Here is a 7,126-nt window from a genome sequence, read left to right as displayed (position 1 = left end):
CCCAGTGGTTAGGACTCCAAGTTTCCACTGCAAGGGGCACAGGTTTGATCCTTGGTTGGGGAACTAAGATCCCACATGTAAAAAACAAACAAACAAAAAACCAAACAAACACACACATACAAAAACAAAAAAGATAAAAACCCCATCATCTGAAGAGCAAAGAAGTAATGTATGAGAATGCAGGCAGTGCAAGCTTTTGCTTTAATAAAGCAAAGGCAGTTAGAGACATTTAATAAAGGGTCGAACATGTAAATATATGGGAAAAAAAGACCTAGTGACATAACAAATATGCTTAATACCTATCATTTACTTAACTCCTTAAATGTGCCAGCACGCAGCAGGTGCTGTGTTGGATTTCACTAATTTGAACTTGTTAATAAAAAAGCAGTATAGGGAATTCCCTGTGCTTTTACTGCTGGGGACTTGTGTTCGATCCCTGGTTGGGGAACTAAGATTCTGCAAGCCATGAGGCATAGCCAAAAAAAAAAAAAAGCAGTGTATGAGTAAGTGATATTTGGTTGCTTTAAGGTGTCAGCAGGGCTTGACAATGGCATATAGGTTAAAGGAAAGAATGTAGATGCAGGCTTAAGTTAGACTTAAGTCAGTTTGAATCTCAGATCCCACCCCCCCCTTAAATGTCTGTGATTCTGAGTAAGTAGCTTTCTTTCCTTGAGCCTCAGTTTCCTCATGTGTAAAATTTAGGGGATAATGGTATTTATCTCAAAGGGCTCTGATGAAGATCAAATGGGAAAAATATGTAAAGTCTTGATACTAGCAGGCCTTCAACAAAAACCAACTCACTCCCTCTGAACAGAAATTTTGAGGAGCTTGGCAGCTCCAGTAAAAATGGGAAAATCAGCTTGTAGTGGCTGCTGTCTTTCCCACCTCCACTCCTCCCTCCTCCCGTTCTTGTGCACTGATATATCTTCCAGCTTTTCCTCCCTAAAATACACAGGACACCCTATATAGTATATAGAGAGTGAATATTCAAGTAGGCAAAGGCTTAGAGATATAACCTGATTAATTAAGGCAACATTCAGACCAAAGTTTGGGGACTTCCCTGGCGGTCCAGCGGTTAGAACTTGGTGCTTCAACTGCCACGGGCCCAGGTTCAATCTCTGGTCGGGGAACTAAGATCCACAAGCTGCTCAGGGTGGCAAAAACAAAAACCCAAGGTTTGTTCCCCCTTCTCAAGTGGCTCAAGTGGTAAAGTATCTGCTTGCCAATGGAGGAGAAACAGGCAGAAGACGTGGGTTCAATTCCTGGGTCAGGAAGATCCCCTGGAGGAGGAAACAGCAACCCACTCCAGTATTTTTGCCTGGGAAATCCCATGGACAGAGGAGCCTGGTGGGCTGCAGTCTGTGGGGTCCCAAAGAGTTGGACACCATTGAGTGCGTCACACACACGCACACACACACACACACATGGTTTGTTCTCCCTACTACTTCCCCTTTAAAAAAATTACAAAATAGCATTCTCTAAACCCAAATTATTTTGCTTTGCACAGCTGACATAGTTGTACCATTTTAAGTCCTTTTAAATAATCTTTTTATTCAAAAGATTGGCAGTCATTAGGAATGAATGTGGTTACTCGTGAAAGAATTCCATTCTGTCTCAAGGTCTATTAAGGGAGGTGGTTGAGAGAACTTCCCTTCGGTTCAAGTTTCTGTCCTTTTCCCAGCAGACACTGGTGGATCAACTGGGAGTCAGCATCCTCCTTTTGTGCCTTGGGAATAGTCTCAAACAAGAGAAAGTGCTCTTATGAAGCCTACATTCTAGAAGTAAGGGATAAAGTGGAGGCTGGAGATGTAAATTTAAAAACCATCCTGTACAGATGGCAGGGAATAAAGAAAAAGGTGGGAGCCTTGGAGCTCATCAAAATAGGTTGGGAAGAGGAAGACGATCTAGCCAGAGACTGAGAAAGAGCCTGCAATGAGATGAAAGAATATCCAGAAGCTCAGAGGAAAGTTTCTAGAAAGTGGGACTGCTCAATGGTGTTAATACCATTAGCAGATCAAGTCAGATAAGGGCTGAGAGCTGACCATTTTAGCAGTAAGGAGATCATGAGAAATCTTGACAAGCACCATTTCAGAGGAGCTGTGGACATAAAAACCTGATCAGAGTGGGTTCCAGAGAGAAATCATCAATTAGTTCAGTATTTATTGAGCATCTAGTATGTATCAGGCACTTTTCTATGCAATTTGTAGTGAGCAGAAGACAAAAAGGCCTCTGTTATAGAGTCTACATGCTAGTGGGAAAACTGACAGTAAGAACTGGTCCTTGTTGGGGGATGGGAGAAAAGGAAGTGGAGACTAACAGCTCTTTCAAGGAGTTGTGATACAAAGAACACTGATGTGGGGGATAATATTTGGAGAGTGATGAGTGCTCAAGGAAGGGATGTTGGTTTTGTTTCTTATTTATTTATTTTAAAATTTTATTTACTATTTATTCCTGGGCTTGGCCTTTGTTGCTGCAGACTTTTCTCTAGTTATGTTGAGTGGGAGCTACTCTAGGTGCGGAGTCCAGGCTTCTCACTGCAGTGTTGGGGGTCTGCACAGCCACTTCCCTTCTCTTACTGCAGAGCACAGACTCTAGTTCTGGGAGCTTCCGTAGTTGTGGCTTTGGGGCTCCAGAGCACTGACTCAGTAGCTGTGGTGCACAGGTTTAGTTGCCCTGCAGCATGTGGGATCTTTCCAGACCAGGGACCAAACCTTTGTCTTCTGCATTGGCAGGCAGATTCTTTACCATTGAGCCACCAGGGAAGCCCTGTTGTGCTTTTTAATACTTATTTATTTAGTTGCAGCATGTGGGATCTAGTTCCCTGACCAGAGATGGAACCTAGGTCCCCTGCATTGGGACCACCAGGGAAGTCTCCATTTTGCTTTTTTAAGACTATTTAAAAATTTTTTAAATTAATTAATTTATTTGACTGTGCCAGGTCTAAGTTGTGGCATGCAGGCTCTTCAGTCTTAGTTGCAGCATGTGGGATCTAGTTCCCTGACCAGGAATCGAACCCAGGTCCCTTGCATTGGGAGCTCAGAGTCTTACCCACTGGACTACCAGGGAAGTCCCCCATTTTGCTTTTTTAAATAGAAGATGCTATACAACTTGTTTGTAACTGATGGAAACAAGCCTATAGAGGGAGAAACTGACAGAGCAGGGGAAAGAGAATAATTCTAGAAGACAAGTCCTTGCCAACGCAGGAGGGGAGAGGCTCCAGAGCACCTGTGATGTTTGAGACCCACTGCATGTGGCTGTGGGTTCCTGGCTAGCAATACCAACTGTGTTTTTCCCCAGCTAGACAGTTTGTTTTTTCTGAGACCTGGGAACTACTTTCTCTGATTTGAATGCACTTCTCCTCTACCACTGCTGCTGCTGCTGCTGCTAAGTCGCTTCAGTTGTGTCCGACTCTGTGCGACCCCACAGACGACAGCTCACCAGGCTCCCCCGTCCCTGGGATTCTCCCACTACCAACCCCCAAATCTGCAGCTCACACAGCATTTTCATAAGCTTTGTCTCACTAGGTCCACAAAGCAGCACCACCAATCTAACATGGCTCCCAGGCCTGAGCCAGATACCAGGAATCCATCCACTACCCCCCCTGCAGTCTGGTCACACCTTCAGAGCACCACTTTTGTGGCCTCTGCAGGTGCTGATTCTTCTGCTTGGTCCATTTCCACATCCCTTATGTCTGGAAAATTCTTGATCATCCTTCAAGACCCAGCTTGAGTGATACCTCTTTTCTGAAAGGCCCAGAACCCATGTCCCCTGCCCAGAGTTAACACACAGCTCTCTCTGCTGTGCTCTACTCTACCACAGTCTATCTATGCATTAACTTGTCTCTTTTCCATGAGACAGAACAAAGCATTAAAGAGCCTGATCCAGAGACTGCACTCACAAATAGTCAGTGAATGAATGAATGAGAGATGTGGGGACTTCCCTGGTGGCCCAGTGGCTAAGACTCCATGCTCCCAATGCAGGAGGCCCAGGTTCGAGCACTGGTCAGGGAACTAGATCCCACACAGCTGCAACTAAAGAGTTCACATGCCCCAGCTAAAGACCCCGCGTGCCATGACTAAAACCTGGTGAAACCGAAAAAATAAAAATATTTCTAAAAAGAAAGAGAAAGAGGTGGGAGTAAAGAGTGGTCAATAACATAAGAAACACAGATTTCTGAAGCCCATAAATGGCTTAGACATTCTTGCCCTAGGGGCTAGAGTACTGTTTCCTCCTTCTGTGTCTCTCAGAGGCTGGAAGAGGAGGGGATACAGTGAAGGTTGTCACTGGCAGCCCTCAGCTGTCATCTCCTCTCTGAATTGCCCTCAGCCAGGGGAGCTGCCTCGCCCAAGTGCCCTCTCCTGGACCCGAGGTATAAAGGCCTTGCCCCCTTGCCTCTGTCTAGGGTATCTCAGCAGAGCCATCTCCCCTCCAGAACTTCCTTTGGGACAGGTGGAGGCCTCTGTTAAGACTACATCAGCAGTTCAACGTTCTCCGCCCAACCGCCCTGCTGTCTTCCCTCTCCTACAGGTGATAACACCAAGGGCACCCTAATACATCTCGGCTCAAACCTTCTCAGAGTCTTGTTTCCAGGGAACGCGGCCGAAAACAATTGTTGGATCCCCAACCCAAATTGGTGTCTGGCACATAGCAGATGCTCAATAAATATTGAGTGACTGTGTCCATGTTTATTTTCTCTTGGTCTGTCTGCCAAGACTTCCCCTACCCCTTGCCCATCAAGGCCTCGTATACAACAGACGCTCAATAAATGCTCTCACTCTAGGTGTGGAGAGTGGGGCGCTATCGCCCCAGACGGATAACCCCCGACACACACTCAGAGCCCCAGCAAAACTGAGCGCCTCAAACTTGGGGCCTCGGCCCCGCCCCCCCGCTGCAGCTGCGGCTGGAACGCGGGAAGGATGGATGCGGTGTCCAGGGTTGGGACCGCCGCCCGCCTTCCGAGTCCTCCCGGGACTGGTGTAGATGGCGGCGGGCGGGGCGGTCACCGATCCGCCAGCCCCGCAGAACGGTACTTTTTAAAACGCCAAAATGGCGGAATTCTTTTTTATTCTTTCCCTTTATGGCAAAATAATAATAATGCAATTTTCCGTTATAAAAATTGGAAATTAACGGTAGGAAAGAGAAAGTTTGCCAAATGACCCATTTCCTAAGAAAACCAAACCCCCGCCCTCCACGTCCTCTCTTTTATTAATGAACAACTCTTAATTGATTGCATTTCTCTAAAAACCAAGCCGCCTCCCTCCCCACCCTCTGGATCGCCTCTAACAGCAGCACGGCGGACTCGCTCGCCTCGCCTTCGAGCCCCGCGACCGCCCAGATCCCCTTGCACGCCGGCTCCCCGAGCCTCCTCCCGGGCCGGCGCACCCCGCCTCGCGCTCTGGAGGAGCAAGGCCCGGGGGCCCCGGCCCCAGCACTGCCTTGCGGGGCGGGGCCGGGCGCCGCGGCGCCTGGTACTCTGGGGTCCCTACCTGCAAGGCCCGCGTGCGGCCGCCCAGCGCCGAGCTGCGGTCCGAGCTCCGAGCGGCGCGCGCCTGCGCGCACAGGGGGGCGGGCCCGCCTTCCCGCAGGACGCGGGGCGCAAGCCGCGCACGGAGCAGGTTTGGGGAGCGCGGGCCGGGGGCCCTCCGGCCAGGCCACGGCTGCATGGGCCTAGTGTCTTTTAGCCCCGGGGCTAGACTGCTGCGCGGGCGAGGCGGGTCGAGATTCTCCCGGTCCCCAACTCCTTACCTCACAGCTAGCAGCACGCAATGGGGACCACGGAGCCGGGAGAGGCTGGTGGGCCCCTGAACTGAGTGGTCAGTGACAAAAAGCGAGGTTGCCCTCCCCGCGCGCACCCCTGCTGGGTCGCTTCGCTGTCCAACGCCTTCGCTCGGCGCCTGCTCCTCACCTGAGATAGGCGAGCCAGAGAACATCGGAAAACCATCTCAGGGAGGGTGAAGGGAGGGCCGTGCCGCCAGAAAGAGCCCCCTGCGAGGTGCGGCTCCGTTCCTGGCCCTCATAGCCTAAAGGAAAGCATCAGCGGCGCCAGAGTTTGGATGACCTGACCCCATTGCTATTGGCTGGTGGTGTGACCTGGGGCGCGTCACTTAATCCTCCTGGTCCTCCATTTTTCTATTTGTGAAGACTATCACCTACTTCACCGCAAAGGGTTTTTGTTTGTTGTTTTTTAAATGGGTTACTGTGATGGTGTCGTCTTGCGCAAATCGTTGCTTCTTTGTGCTTCAGTTTCCTTAGCCCATCAAACTAATCAAATCTCTGTTATTGGTTTTTGCCTGGAAAGTCCCATGGATGGAGGAGCCTGGTGGGCTGCAGTACATGGGGTCGCGAAGAGTCGGACACGAACGGAGCTACTTCACTTTCACTTTCATGCATTGGAGAAGGAAATAGCAACCCACTCGTGTTCTTGCGTGGAGAATCCCAGGGACGGGGGAGACTGGAGGGCTGCCGTCTATGGGGTCGCACAGAGTTGGACACGACTCAAGTGACTTAGCAGCAGCAGCACAAATCACCTCTTAAACATATGGCAGCTCTGACTTCATGTACATTTGTGTAATTCAAGAAGAGACTGCAAGCTCTAAAAGGGAAGGAAACGCGATAACCCAGGTGTATCCCTAACCTGGTACAGAGTTGGACACTCAGTGGGTGCTCAGTAAATGTCTGTTGACTGACTGATGGACTGCATGCCGAGGAAAACAAGGATCCTGGTTCAGTCTGGAGTTGTATCCACTTCCTCACAGTGACTTAATGTCTTACTTTACAGAACAGGATATTGAGGTCCATCTGGGCTAAGGTCACAGCCAAACGTGAGGCTACCAGGTTCAACCTCCAGTGCAGACGAGAAAAGGGTTCCTAATTAATTGTAGGCAAATTCCACAAATTGTTGTGATCCTCAGGTTTAAATTTATGCAGACTTTATTCCGGTTGCTACACCAACGCATTGCATGTGTTCTTCCTCACTGCAGTGTCAAATTTTAATTAAAACTCATATTATTGGGAACAGAATTGCATCAGTTGAAGATGCTGGTTGCCATAACAATGGAAGTCTCTTTATACACACCAACATACAACCCCATCCACTCATTTTTTTTTCATCTTTACCCATACTGTG

This window comes from Budorcas taxicolor, chromosome 13 (assembly GCF_023091745.1).
Source record: "Budorcas taxicolor isolate Tak-1 chromosome 13, Takin1.1, whole genome shotgun sequence".
Classification (NCBI taxonomy): Eukaryota; Metazoa; Chordata; class Mammalia; order Artiodactyla; family Bovidae; genus Budorcas; species Budorcas taxicolor.
The sequence above is the reverse complement of the archived record's forward strand: the minus strand, read 5'-3'. Positions refer to the sequence as shown.